Genomic DNA, 15,277 nt, shown 5'->3' on the forward strand with positions numbered 1-15,277 from the left:
CCTCCTCTATATGGCCTGAATATAAAACCCAAGTCAATAAACCTGGGACCAGGAAACCACCTGTTTCACTCGTGATTACGTTGATATTCTCTGAAGTACAAGCATGGATCGCTTCAATACATCAATATCCGAGCGAAGCGTGAGTCAGAGTTTCCGGTAATAAGGATGAAGAAAGACAGTAGGAGGGGTCGGTCAGTGAAGTGGTTTGGGTGTTTGACTCCAAGTGGAAAAGTACAGAGTGTGAACTCTCATGTCCACAGTCAAGTGGCTAGGGGGTGTGCCTCCCAGCGGAAAAGTACTGAGAAAGAACGTCCACTAAAAGTGTGGACGTTCATTTCACTGTATTCTGTCGCTTTGCACAGAATAGAACCCAGCAAGACAGGGACTGCTGCTACAGCATGGACCCATGGAAACACACTAATGCCTTCTCTGATCTCCATTTGTCTATGTACTGGGAGACGCCATCGCAGGGGGTCTGCAACCCAAAGAGAGTTTGTATACATTTTTAGTTTTAAGTGCAGTAGTAGTGGTCCACAGTATGGGTTCTGACTGTCGTATAGTAGTAGTGGTCCACAGTATGGGTTCTGACTGTAGTATAGTAGTGGTCCACAGTATGGGTTCTGACTGTCGTATAGTAGTAGTGGTCCACAGTATGGGTTCTGACTGTAGTATAGTAGTGGTCCACAGTATGGGTTCTGACTGTAGTATAGTAGTGGTCCACAGTATGGGTTCTGACTGTAGTATAGTAGTGGTCCACAGTATGGGTTCTGACTGTAGTATAGTAGTGGTCCACAGTATGGGTTCTGACTGTAGTATAGTAGTGGTCCACAGTATGGGTTCTGACTGTAGTATAGTAGTGGTTCACAGTATGGGTTCTGACTGTAGTATAGTAGTGTACAGTCAGACAGTACCCGCCAGCCCTGCCACCCTCAACCAACACCCTCACCCCACCACCAGACCACTACCCACCCCCCCGAACCAGCACCACCACCACAGCAAGAGTGACCTAGTTACTATTGGCGACCGGGTGGAGGCCCTGCGGTTAGCTCATTAGTCTCTCGCTCTCTTGTCTCTCTCTCTCTCTCTTGTTTCTCTCTCTCTCTCTCTCTCTCTCTCTCTTACTGTTGACTTCCGATACTAGTATTCTCTCTCTAGCAGTGTTTTTTTCGTGTTTCTATCTCTCTCTCTCTCATTACATCTTTGTCTCTCTCTTGTTCTCTTCTCTTTATCCCCTGCTTTTCAAAATAAACAGCACAGAGTTACCCCATGTGCCGTCTAATTAATTTGCTTCGGAAAAATACTTTGGGGGCTTGACGGTTGCAGCCTTATTGTGGTACTAAACCACCAACATATTGCTGTTTTACTGGCTGTTTTACTAAAATAAACCAGTACATTGTCCATTCATTAGGCTTTTAGTGCATGTTCATTGATATTCAATAGAGAAGCTGTTAATGGTGTATTAGTTATTGATATGCTGTTTCTGGGATCATTCCGGCACTTTTTTAGTTTAAAAAGTCCAGAAAATAAATTAACAAGGCTGTACAGAAAGTGAAATAGATTGTGAAACTAGTAGAACCTACTTGTGGAACTAGTATAACATTATTGTATATTGTCTGGATGTCTCCCCAGCAGTGTGAGTGCCACTGTTGAATGCAAATGTATTAGGGTTGGTGATCGAAATTCATATTCTGGTTCACCTGAAGCTTAACAAAAGGTGTCAGAACCACTGTCAATCTCATTGGACAGCTCACACACACACACACACACACACACACACAGAAAGACACTCACAGGCAGGCACAAACATACAGACACATTATGAATACTATATATATATATATATATATATACAGTATATACATGCCATGTTCAAGTCAACACATATATAACATGTAGACTGACACACACACACACACACACACACACACACACACACACACACACACACACACACACACACACACACACACACACACACACACACACACACACACACACACACACACAGCGAGGGCACCCCCACCAGTGAGTCGGTCATAGCCCTGCAGGCAGGTTCAATATTCATGGGTCACTGCAACATTTTACCATCTGGGCTTGACACAATCCATCACCGTCTGCCCTGGCCCACCTGTCAATCTGACGCCCGGACCCCCCCATCACATCCTGTACCAGAGAATAGGTCGGGTGGCGGGGGGGGGGGTTGGATGTCACATCGATGAACATCCAGTGTGTAACATTGCAGGACGGGGGAGGCGGGGGAGTCGCTTTGCATTCCCAACTGCCCCCAGTAGCCCCAGCCCAACACCCCCCCCCCCCCCCTCCCTCCCTCCGTCTGCAGCTGGATGCCGGCGTGACATTTGAACGTGTGACTGGGTGGGGGGGTGGGGTTGGGGTGGTGGTGGAGGTGGTTCTTATGGTTGGATGGATTTGGGGGTGGGGGGGGGGGGGGGGGGGGGATGTGTGTTGTGGCCGATGTGATTGGCTGCTGATTGTCCCCGCCCACCGCCCCCTCACCCCTGACAACAACAACAACAAACATGATGATGCATCGCTGCTAATAATCAGTTTCAGTAACCCGGTCGAGCGTGCTTTTAGCCAATGTTTATGTACAATTTCAACAACCAGCAAAAACAAACTTGTTGAGAGAGAGAGAGAGAGAGAGAGAAAAAGAGAGAGCGAGAGAGAGAGAGAGAGAGAAAGAGAGAGAGAGAGACAACAAGCACCAAGGTGATTGCAGAATGACACAGGGAAAGCTCCTTTTCTACAACTTTGTCTGCAGAGTTTGCCTGTAGAGTTTGTCTATTTCGCAACACCTAGATGAGTCAGTCAGAGGCGGTAGTCACTTGCAAACCACATCCGTGCGTAGAGAGAAACATGACCAGATGTATAGATTATCTCAACACTGAGGACACAGTCAATGTACAATGACGAAAATGGCCAGGCAGACAGTCAGACAGACAGACAGGCAGACAACCACTTCTGTTACAACTTCTCCACATCCAGCGCTGGAGCAGATGAGGGCACGGCCTGGGGTTGAACCCGGGACCTTCATCTCCATGGACCTAATCACGTGTGTCTTGTTTTTAATGTGTGGAGGTTTTTGCAAACAAACTCAGATTTTAACAGACATAAAAAACACACATCATATACAAAAATCCAACACACTCCCTCTTGGACACTGAACATGAAACTGTCATATGATAATGTATTAATCAGGGCCGTGTCGATTGCTCCCTTTTATGGATCAAATAAAAATATGGCCGACCAGAAGGATGGACTTATAGAGCAGAACGTGATCACTCACTGCTCTTCAAGCTATTCTCATACTGTGGTCAGATGAGAAAGTGAACACATTTATTTTTCACATTTATGTTAAAATCTATCCGTTTTACAAACACATTCATTGTACTAACAGTATATAAGCCTCTCTGTTTTGAATGTGTATGCATGGGGTTTTGAGACATCAAATACTGCTGCACTGTGTCGACTGTGTCTGCAGCAGAAGCGACGGTTCCTACAGCGCACAGAGCTCACACTTTCAGTGCACCACCGTCAAAGTTTACCACTGTGTTTGTGTTCATGATCAAAACAAGTCAGGACAGACACGAGCTGGAGATGACGAGCACAGGATGTTCAGAAGAGACACAAGCAGGGGAGTTTAAAAGTATGACTCCTGTAGAGATTTAGAGTGATAGGTGCCCGAGACTGAGGGACTGAGGGACTGTCAGATCATTTTTTTTGTATCAAATGCAAGCCCCTGTGGCAAAGTGCATTGAGATAAGCATGCATAAAAAGTGAGTCAGTCACGTCATTGGCCAAAGGATTGGCCATTCATAAAATAATTGGTGATTATGCATGGCATGACTGGGGAGAGAGACACAGGGAGTGTATATAGCCTAATGATTGACAAAGATGCTATTTTCACCCATAGGCTATAAATACAAAAGAGGATTATCTTGTCTATCAGAAAATAAAGCGGCGTACCTAAAATTTAGGAAGAAGGAAAACAGATGAGTTGTTTGTTTATGTCTTGTTGCGTCAGTTATTAACTAGCCCGTTTTTATGTCAGTGCTTATGAATAAATCTGGGGATCTGGGCGTGTTTTCCTCCTGCGTGTGCGTCCTGTGCTGCGTATCGCATTGGACTTAGTGTGAAAACAAAGACAGAACAACAGGTAACACAGACTAATGATAATATCAATCAATATTGCACTATGTACTTTTCTACTGAAGTCAACAGTTTGGATGAAATGATTAGAAAAGATAAATGTCTGCTCAATCAACCAATGGGACCTGTCTCACTGAAGGAATACTGTATGCAGAGAGAAAACAAGAAAATCACATAAACAAATAAATTGGTTATTATATATGGTTGAGGTTCAAATAGTGAAGAAGTTCATGTTTAATTTATAAAAAAAATATTAAATTAATTAAATTAATGAGAATATCAACAATTTTGATGATAAAAATGTTTTTTTTCAATTGCCACCAAAGATGTCACATGGAAATGCAATGCATTTTCATGTTGCAACATAATTGTGTGATTTATTTACTGAATATGTAAGTATAATATAAGTATTGTACATTGATATACCATTTTAATGATAAAATCACAATTAACCTCAAATTCATTAAAATATCTAAGTTAGAACAATGAAAATAAATATGCACTGAGAAAAAAAAATATATATATATAAAATATAAGACAGACATTATCCACATAAATACGTACTCTAGCACACACACACACACACACATTATATAAAACATTTTACATCATGCCACACACACACACACACACACACACACACACACACACACACACACACACACACACACACACACACACTATTGACCCAATGCAGGTGCAAGGTGTCAACCAATGCAAGGTCATAGGTTGGCAGAAAGTTGCTCAGGAAGGGAGTAAACTCACAAGCTCCACTGCTCAGGACTTTTGTCACCATAGCAACCACATACTCACTAATCAACCAACGCCATAGCAACCAGAGCCCCACACAACCCTCTACGCCATAGCAACCGCGGATCCACACAACCAAATGTCCACAGGTGACAGTGCTACTTATCTGTCCCCCAGAAGACAGCACTCGCAGAATGTATTCTGCATCTCAGACACCTCCATCTGTGCGAAGCCTCGTCTCCTTCGGCTGAAACTGTCAAAGACTGAGCTTCTCGTCATCCCAGGTGAAACCATCATCCCACCCACACAGTTTCCCTGTTTAGCCTGACCGGTCTTTATTTGTGCTGCCAAGTCCCATGGAGGTCCTGGGCGTATTTGGTGTCTAATGATGGTTCTCAGCCTCAACTGTAAAGTCAGCTTACATAAAAGTGTCTGACTGATAAGGCACTTCATGTAATGTGAATGTGTTATTATTATATTGGTGCAACTGGGATGGCACACACCATGGAGTTAATTGAGAAGAGAGAGCCACACACACGCACACACACATGCACACGCACGCACCCACATGCACACACACACACACACACACACACACACACACACATACACACACACTAATCTCTTTCAACATGGGGTTTCCCTGGAGTAGGAGTTTCTTATTTTTGCAGTACGCCAAGTGAAATCTCCAAGAATGGAAGATTTCAAAAAGAAGAAAGTGCACCCGGCAGCATAACTCGAGGGAAATACAACAGAATATCAGAGAAGGATCCAGAGCCAGGAACGCAGCGACATGGAAATGAAGACACGCTAACCACAAGAAGAAAGATCTGGGTGGCGGGCGGAAGTGGGGGGAGGGGGGGGGGTCTTCATACACATAAAGGTTAACGTGGTCTTTCATATTCAGATGGAGGGGTGTGGGGGAGGGTGCGTGTGGGTTGATGGATTTTTATGAGGGGAGTGCAGCCTCTGGGCTATCGCCACAGAGACACGACTAGACAGGAACAGGAGGAGGCAGAGTTGGGGGGGGGGGGGGGGGGGGGTGGAGGTGGGAGTAGAGGCAAGAATGTGAAAGTGGTGCTCGACTCTGACCAACTCCAAGCTGTCAGGACACGCGGCGTCACGTGGACAGCCTGCACTGCGCCTACACGTGCGCGCGGGTGATGGAGTGTGTGTGTGTGTGTGTGTGTGTACATGCATGTGTGTGTGCATGTGAGTTAACCGTCGCAGGACAACACAGCATGAGCAATGCCGGCCCACGTAGGCAAGTGGGAGGAATTATGGGATGTCTCTCTCATTTGGTACAAATTACTCACATGGCTTATTTACCAAAGATGAAGACTGAACAGCTCTGACAATCTCTGTCCAACTTTAACCAGCACTATCTCACCATCTCTAACATCCTCTATTTAACCTAAGATCACTTAAATCTCTTACCATCTCTAACCACTCCAGTATCTCTAACCATCTCTAACATCTCCAGCGCCTCTAACCATCTCTATAACCATAAGAAAGCATGTGCAGTCCCATAGTAAAATCCTGACATATGTTTTCACCATATTAACAGTTAAAAAATAAATAATAAATAAAATAACTATAATAAAACTATATACACACATATTTTGAACCTATAGCCCTGTCTTTCGATAGTAATTCATAGAATACTAGTATAGTGTATGTTAACTTTTCCTTCACGTTCTTTTTGAGTTGGTGCGCTGAAGGTTGAGATTCTTGGAAGCAGGGAGGAAGAGTTGGGATGTGAATTGAGTTTGAAAATAAAGGTTCAATGAAGGAGAAACAAAAAAATGAAATTAATGGTAAGCTGCAGGGTCTTATTAAAAATGAATCAAAGGCTGCTGCTCGGTGAAGGACAGAGAGAGAGTCACATCTACATCCGTTTCTCTCTCTCCTTCCCTCTCCCTCCATCTCTCTCAACCCCCACTCTTTTCTCATCCAATAAGGGCTGAGGTACACACTTGGTCCAGCAGTGGGCATTGGGTAGCAACACACACACACACACACACACACACACACACACACACACACACACACACACACACACACACACACACACACACACACACACACACACACACACACACACACACCTCATATACAGGCACATACAACCAAACACACACACAGATACAGGAACACACCACATGCACAAACACACACACGGGTTCAAGCACACACACAAACACACACAAAAAGGCAAATACACACACACATACACATTTACACAATAACATAATGGAAAGAAACCCAGGATGTGAACAAGAAAAGATAACACACACTATAACTTTATAAGGACATTTCGTGTTTTGTCAATGATTGATCCAAGATGATCCATTCAACTGTCTAATCACAAATATGTTACACACATTAAGCCGTGAAAGCAAAACCTGTTTTCAGAGAGTTTCCAGATATAAAACATCTGAGTGAACGTCTCCTTCTGCTCCTCTCCACACTCTGTGAATGTTCGCAGAGCTGCACACTCTGAGAGCGTATCCAATAGGAGACAGTCTGAGGGCCGCTGAAGAGTGTGTTTAATCAGTGTTGACAGGCAGACAATCGCTCACAGTGTGTCTCTAATAGTGGGCTAAATGAGCAAATGCATAAACAACCACCACAGCCAGATAAATAGATGCTGTAGCTCCTTCTGATGTCCCCTGCCAGCATCGGGCTCTGAACTCGGGAGCGCCAACATGTTCTGCATCTGCAGCCTGAGCTCTGCCTCACAGACACACACAGGCGCACACACACATACACACACAAAGAGAGACACACACTTATACATAGATAAATGCACGCACATGCAAACACACAAAGACAGACACATAGATGTTAACATGCACACACACACACACACACACACACACACACACACACACACACACACACACACACACACACACACACACACACACAAAGACAGAGACACATGTATACATGCAAATGCACACTCACATGCAAACACACACACACATACACACAAGCGCAAATACACACACACACACACACACACAAAGAAATCGATGTTAGCGGAGGCAGAGGCGTCGGATAGCCTCTGTTCGTCTGGAATGCTGCCAACACACAGATACAGTCACACACACACACACACACACACACACACACACACACACACACACACACACACACACACACACACTGTAGCCTCTCAGAAAATGTGAATCCACATCCGCATCGACATGAATACATTCACACATAATATACCACATAATATAATTTGCATACACATGGGTATGAGAACACACACACACACACACACACACACACACACACACAGATCATATACATAGTACAGATAAGGTAGGTAGGGAAAGCTAGGTAAAGATCATATATATATAGAATAGATACTGTAAGTAGAGATCATATACTGTAGATTCATACAAACAGATGAGTGAGATGAAAACCACGCTGTAGCCTTGTGGCGAAAGTGAACTGTTAACAACACAGTTGGCACAGACTCAAGTAGTTCCAAGTTGTTCTGTCAGACGGATGGGTTCAGAACAGACAAGGTCGCTCCTGCTTTAAGACACGTCGCCCAAGCCCTTCATCAGTCAAAATTAAAAATGAAATGAAATAAAATGAAACACAAGCCCAGCAGACGCCCTCAGCAGCAACCAGAGGTGAGGAGAGGGCGGGTCTGCCCAACCCACGCGGCTGACCGACTGACCAACCGGAAGAGAGAGTCGCCTTGTTTCAGCCCTGTTCTCACCCCTCCCTGTTCTCACCCCCCGTCCCATCACCACACCCTAACACCACCCCGGATATCACCCCTAACCACCACCTTATTCAGCCACCCCTTACCATCACACCCAACCTTCAACCAGACCCCCACCCTCAATCCCCAACCCCCACTGCCTACTCCACCACCACACCTTCCACTGACCCTCCACCCTCCAGCACTCCCAACAACAACTCCAACCACAGTCCCTCCATCTGCTCCACCACCAATTCCAGCAACAACAACTGTGTACTTATTCATCTTCTTCATGTCTGTTTGGAGAGAGAACATGGGTTCTGAAGGAAATGATTAATGAATAACTCTTACACATACGTGTGTGTGTGTGTGTGTGTGTGTGTGTGTGTGTGTGTGTGTGTGCACAGCGGTCTAGCTACATAATAAAAATAAATAAATAACTTAATAACCTATAAATAAATGAAGGGGGTGTAGGTCACACTTTGTCCTGGGTCAGCCCCCCAGGGTCACTCCCTTCGTCGGGGTCACTCCGCTGAAGACCCCCTCGGACACACATGAAGACGTCAAGCAACCACAGGAAGTGACCGCCTGCATAATTAAAGCGACAGGGGGATTCAGTCAGTCACACTTGCACACAAGACCACACATGTGTACACACACACACACACACACACACACACACACACACACACACACACCGCACGCACACATAAGCACAGGTTATGATGACAGCCCCCTACTCGGGGCACCAGGCTGTCTCTAGCCGTGGCGCAGTGCTTGCGTTTGAATGGCAGCGGCGACACAACAGATTCCAGCCTAGCTAGGTCATTAGGGCTGGTGTACGTCATCATGCACATGCTATATGCCTATACATGCTACTCTATGGCCGCCCTCCACCTCTTCCCTGTCAATGCTAAAGTTAAGCTAAGCACCAGGCACTATGCGCTACCCTAGCACGCCCCCCCCCCACCTTCCTCCTTCTCCCTGTCAATGCTAATGCTAAGCTATAGCACCAAGCACTACACATGCAACCCTAGCACGCACCCCCCCCCTCCTCCTCCTCCCTGTCAATGCTAATGCTAAGCTATAGCACTACACATGCTACCATAGCACGCCCTCCCCTCCTCCTCTTCCATGTCAATGCTAATGTGACACAATAGCACCACTAAGTACTCTATTATATATGGCGCATTGATGCAAGACAGCACACAAAGTGCTTTACAGGTTAAAGAACAAAAAGCATTTACAGATTCTAACTGTTGATTTCTGTTGATTTTTTGTCCACTTTCTACACATGCTGCCCTATCTGTGCCCTATGTGTAGTCAATGCTATCAATGCTGTCAATGCTAGACAATAGCATCAAGCAATACACATGCTACCCTAGGTAGGCTCAATGCTATGCAGTAGCGCATGATCATTAGCCGTCGTCGCTACAGAGAGTTTAAGTTGTCACCAGCTGCCATCGGGAGCTAATCATGCTAGTAGTTGCTCATTGGAACAGAACAATAAACCATTATTCCCAGCTCAAGCCACATATCTCCGTTCCAGGTCAGGGATAGGAAACCATGGCAACAGCCAAAGCCGGTGAGTATTGTCATTTAAATGGAGGGCAGTGATATAAATAAGATAACTGTAGGTTTTTCCATGTCTCAGGGGATTAGCCGCGCATATATCCGCAAGGCCCATCGGAAGCTATTAAACCGCCATGCTATTTTCACAGCAGCGCGCTGCGCGCCATTATGAGTAAGACGTCCTGCTAAGATCACAAGCAGGTCAATTGGCTCGCTGGATAATTGATTTCCACAATTGAGAGGTAACGTGTGCAGTGAGATCCTGTCCTAATGGAAACGCATGCTAAGCCCACGCCGCCCGGCGCTGACCTTAATGCGAGGAAATTAGCTAAAAAACGCTGGCATCTTGGCATTATGGGCTTGTAGCTACAATTATATTTTTACCCATGTGATTCATTCACACAAAGCTGCGTCGATTTGGCTTATTATGCCCATTTCTCACTTCCTAATCCACTTACCCCCCCCGCCCTCCTCCTCCTACACCCGACTGAACCTAGTCTGGCCGAGAGAATCCTGCTCGGAAACAAGATGAAACACGATGCTGCACCTCGTCGGGTCTTCAGAAACACACCCGCCAAGTGTGAAGTCGATTGGATGAACGGCTGACACAAAGGTTGAAGGACAGTAAAACAAACAGAGACTGTTCTATTACAGTTAGATGGAGTTCACATTGATGCTTGATTTTTGCCGTCGTAGTTTAAAGTCCTTGGTCACTCAAATCCAAATGTGGAAAAGTCTTCATTAATTCAATGTGGAGTTTATTGGTCATCCATCAGTTTGGTTAAACATGCTAACAGCTATATTTGCATGATTATGGATGTGGCAGTAACATGGTATGAGCAGTTTAATTGACAACTACAGGATCCAACCACGGAGCAAGTGAGTATTATTCAGACGAGATGTAAATGTTTTTTTGTGTAGTGTCAGAATGTTATTCTACATGAGAAATTTCAGATACCTTTAGCATGTCTTTTAGAAAGTGCAGTATTTGTACGTGACTTTGGATAAAAGCGCTTGCTTTGCCGCATAGCACTGAATCAACAGCACAACCAACTGGAATCTTTGAAGCAACCAACGAAGAATCGAAAAACAAATATTATTCAACCAATATATCAAACCTTATCAATATATCAACATGCTAACACACAGCTAGCTAGTGCATTGAGTCGCACAGTGCGATCTGATCAAAACCTTCCTTGTTTGTGTTTATGTTTGTGTCTTGTGCTTGTGAATACGTTTTGGGCAGACCCTACTTCACACTGCAGAGGAGGTCCACCACACTTTGAATGCCATTTCCCAGTGCCTTCAACACACCTGTCACGGTTGAACCCTAACTCTTAACGATGTCCAACAAAAACACACACACACACACACACACACACACACACACACACACACACACACACACACACACACACACACACACACACACACACACACACACACCCCTTTGCACGCAAATCTGCCTCTCTGATTTAGTCTGTCATCATTTAACGACTTAGTAGTAATAGTTAAGGAAGTACACAAACACGTTAAGTACTTCCATCTTATTCCCCCTCTAACAGGAGAGTGACAGCTTCAGACACATGAGTGAAGTATGTGTGTTCCTGCCGTCCTTGGATAGCTTGGTCACTGAGTAACCTACAGACACGTGACCGTGACCTGCAATACTACACCACACTTATGGCTTGTTTTGTTTACCCTTACGCCACCGCAGGGGTGAACCCCAGCAGCACATCAATGATAAGCAGATCACATGCAGCACGCTAACACAATGTGTGTGCCTGTTTGCTGTTGTGCGTATGTGTGTATATGTGTATGTGGGTTTGTACTTGTTGTACTTGGTGTATTTGTTTGTGTTTATGTGTGTGTTTGTATGTGTTTTACCTGCATTTGTGTGTTTGTGTGTTTATGATTGTGTTTTGTGTCCGTGTGTATGTATGCTTGTGTGCTTGTGCGCATGCATGTGTTATGTAAGCTTCAGTATTCTACCGAGAAGGAGGAACTAAAAACGGACTGTGTGTACTACCGGAGCAATGCAACACGTGCTTGTATGCACACACACTGGCACAGACGTGCACACACTCAAACCCACACACACATTTGTAAACACACATACACACACACAAACATAACCTCATACATTAACACACAAAAATACACACACACACACACACACACACACACACACACACACACACACACACACACACACACACACACACACATATCCACATCCATTAACAAACACAGACACACATACACAAACACATACCCACATCTATTAACAAAAACACACACACACACACACACACACACACACACTATGAGTAAACACAGGCTGGACTCCGACCCCAGGTTCTGCTGCGGGGGCCCCTCTACCCTTTGTTGCTGTGGAGAATAATTAATGTGTGGAGAGGGATGTTGTCTCATAGTTCACTCATTATTAATGTGTGACATGCTGCCCACGGCCGCCTGTCCTCCACCACGTCCTCCTCCACCTCCTCCGCCCTGCACTCGGTTCTGCTGTGTGTATGTGTGTGTGTGTGTGTGTATGTGTGTGTTTGTGTAAGTGTAAGTGTGTGTTGTGTGCATGCGTGCGTGCATGTGAACCAACTTTAAGTCTGCATACTTTTTTCGACAATACAGCCTTGCATTGTTGTTTCTTAACTATTTCCCCAAACTCTGCATGGTGCACATGTCTCCCTTGAACACACGCAATGTTGTTTTCAGCCGAGAGCCACGCCCCATCTAGGTTGTGGTGGAGAAATGGTCCACACGTTATTTATGCAAAGGGGGCCTCCATGTCAGCTAGCAGGGTGGGTGAAGGAGAGTCTGGGCCTCAGGGCACCAGCAGCCCTGCTTCCCCCAAACCCAGACCTCACGCTCCCCTCTGCTGGCGGCGGTGGAAGGGTGTGAGCGAGAGGGGGGGTGTGAGGGTATGTAGGTGTGTGTGTGTGTGTGTGTGTGTCAGGTAGGAGTGATGGGGGTGAGGGGTTGTGGAAGTGTTGCAGAGGGTCCTGGAATGTACATGGAATGGGAGAAAAAGTGCAACAGGAATCGAGGGAGGAGGGGTTAAGGAGGTGAATGAAGGTGTACTCTTTTCAAATCTACACTGGTTCATGGACGTACAAGCCTGCTCAACTCCATCACCAACTACAGCACCACTTCCCCCGGCACCTCCCACATCACCACCACCACCCAGCCTGGCCCTGTCACCACGTCACGGTGATGATCTCAGGAATGACTTACTATTGTTTACATATATGGCGTTCCATAAGAATGTGTAGCGACATGCCGTCTGTGGTTTCATAAGACCTATCTCATCAGCGTTTCAACCAACCGATATTTGTTTATTTTCACAACCCTTGAGCAAACGGGAGTCACACTCAGGTCATCACGTCACCCCAGTCACATCTTTCCAAACAACACACCTGCCAAGCTTCTGGTACCCTCTGTTCAAAGGCTGGGAGCCGTTTGGGTTGTTGCCTCACGAGAGCCAGATCTCCCTTGTTCCCACGGGAATAAAAACGACCACAACAGAACAGCAGAAACACTGACTAGCGGAGTTTAGGTTGGCACGGCCACGAGGAGCGAGTCATACACCAGGAATGTCGTTGAGTTGGACTAGTTTCCATGGTTTGTGGAAGGATAGTCCCGTGGTTAGGGGGTTAGACTCCACACAGCGAAGAGTTCTGGGTTTGACCTGTGATGTCTGCAGTCTAGCTGGTGGCCTCCTTGAGCTAGATGATCCCTAACCCCTACCTACTGATTGACCACCTATAGCTGAATGAATGGTAGGTCCTTTTGGATTAAATTACTAAATGTTTAACATCTCTAGAAGAACGAAAACAAAGTACCTTGTATTTCCAAGTTATTTTTGTAGCTTCTCGAAATTTGGTTGTATGTCTTGGATGCTCTCAGCCTCACTTCTCCATCACTTTGGATTAAAGTGTCTGCTTCACAACTAAGTGTAAACATAGGTTACAGTACAACACACGCAGCATAACAGCAGTGATTTAATCGGGCCATGTTGGATACATCTTGGTGGTTGTGATTCTCTTTATGGGGGGGGGATGGTGGGTGAAACTGTGTTTTTGAAAGTCCTCCAGGGCTAATTGGATGATGTGGCCCATTTGAGGCCTGGTGGGGTGGGTTGGGGCTGAGACAGGCCGTCTGCAGGGCCACAGGAGCAGACAGACCCAGCCTGGCTCTGGAGGAACTGTGTGGAAAAACTCAATTCATTCTCATTTCCCTCCCAATGAAAATAGAGTCCAAACTTATAGCCCTGGCTTCTGAAAAAAGGGGGGAGTTTAATTTGATATTTCCAAATATGATTATTCTCTGGCACACTCCCTCTCTTTCTTGCTCGCTGTCTTTGGCTCTCTCTCTCCTTCGCCCCAGCTCTGTCTCTCTATCTATTTCCCTGAAAAGGCTGAAAAATAATGAGATGTTTGCAATGAGTTAATAAAGCTGGGGCGCTACCATGTAGGTGGCGACCGCAGATTCGATTCCCACCTGCAGACCAATGCTATACGTCTTTTATTCTCTCTTTCTACCCTCTCCACATCTGCACTGTCCTGTCCATGAAAGCACAAACACCCATAAAATAGTCAACAGTAATAGTGCAGTATTTGTTGTGGTTTAAGTAGGACTGTCCTCCGAACAAATATTACCCTCCTCCATCGCTCTCTCTCTCTCTCTCTCTCTCTCTCTTCCTTTCACCATCGCTCTTTCTCTCCCTCTCCCTCTCCATCGCTCTCACTCCCTCTCCCCCTATCTCCCCCTATTTTACGACAGGAGTCTGGCAGTGTGTTTGATTAAAATGGTGTTAGAGGCGTAGTGCCTCGCGGTGTGTTTTATATATGACGTTATATATGACAGCTACCTGCCACCTGTTACCACTCAGGGTCACCAGTCACATTTATAAGCTTTGGATGAATGAATCCTTCTTTGGGAAGCTAGAAGTGTGTGTGTGTTGGTGTGTGTGTGTGTGGGGGGGGCAGGATATTTTAATTTGTTTTTTTAATCATTTTCATAATGAAATGCTCACAATGCTGC

The sequence above is a fragment of the Micromesistius poutassou genome, assembly GCF_964030765.1.
Source record: "Micromesistius poutassou genome assembly, chromosome: 15".
NCBI lineage: Eukaryota > Metazoa > Chordata > Actinopteri > Gadiformes > Gadidae > Micromesistius > Micromesistius poutassou.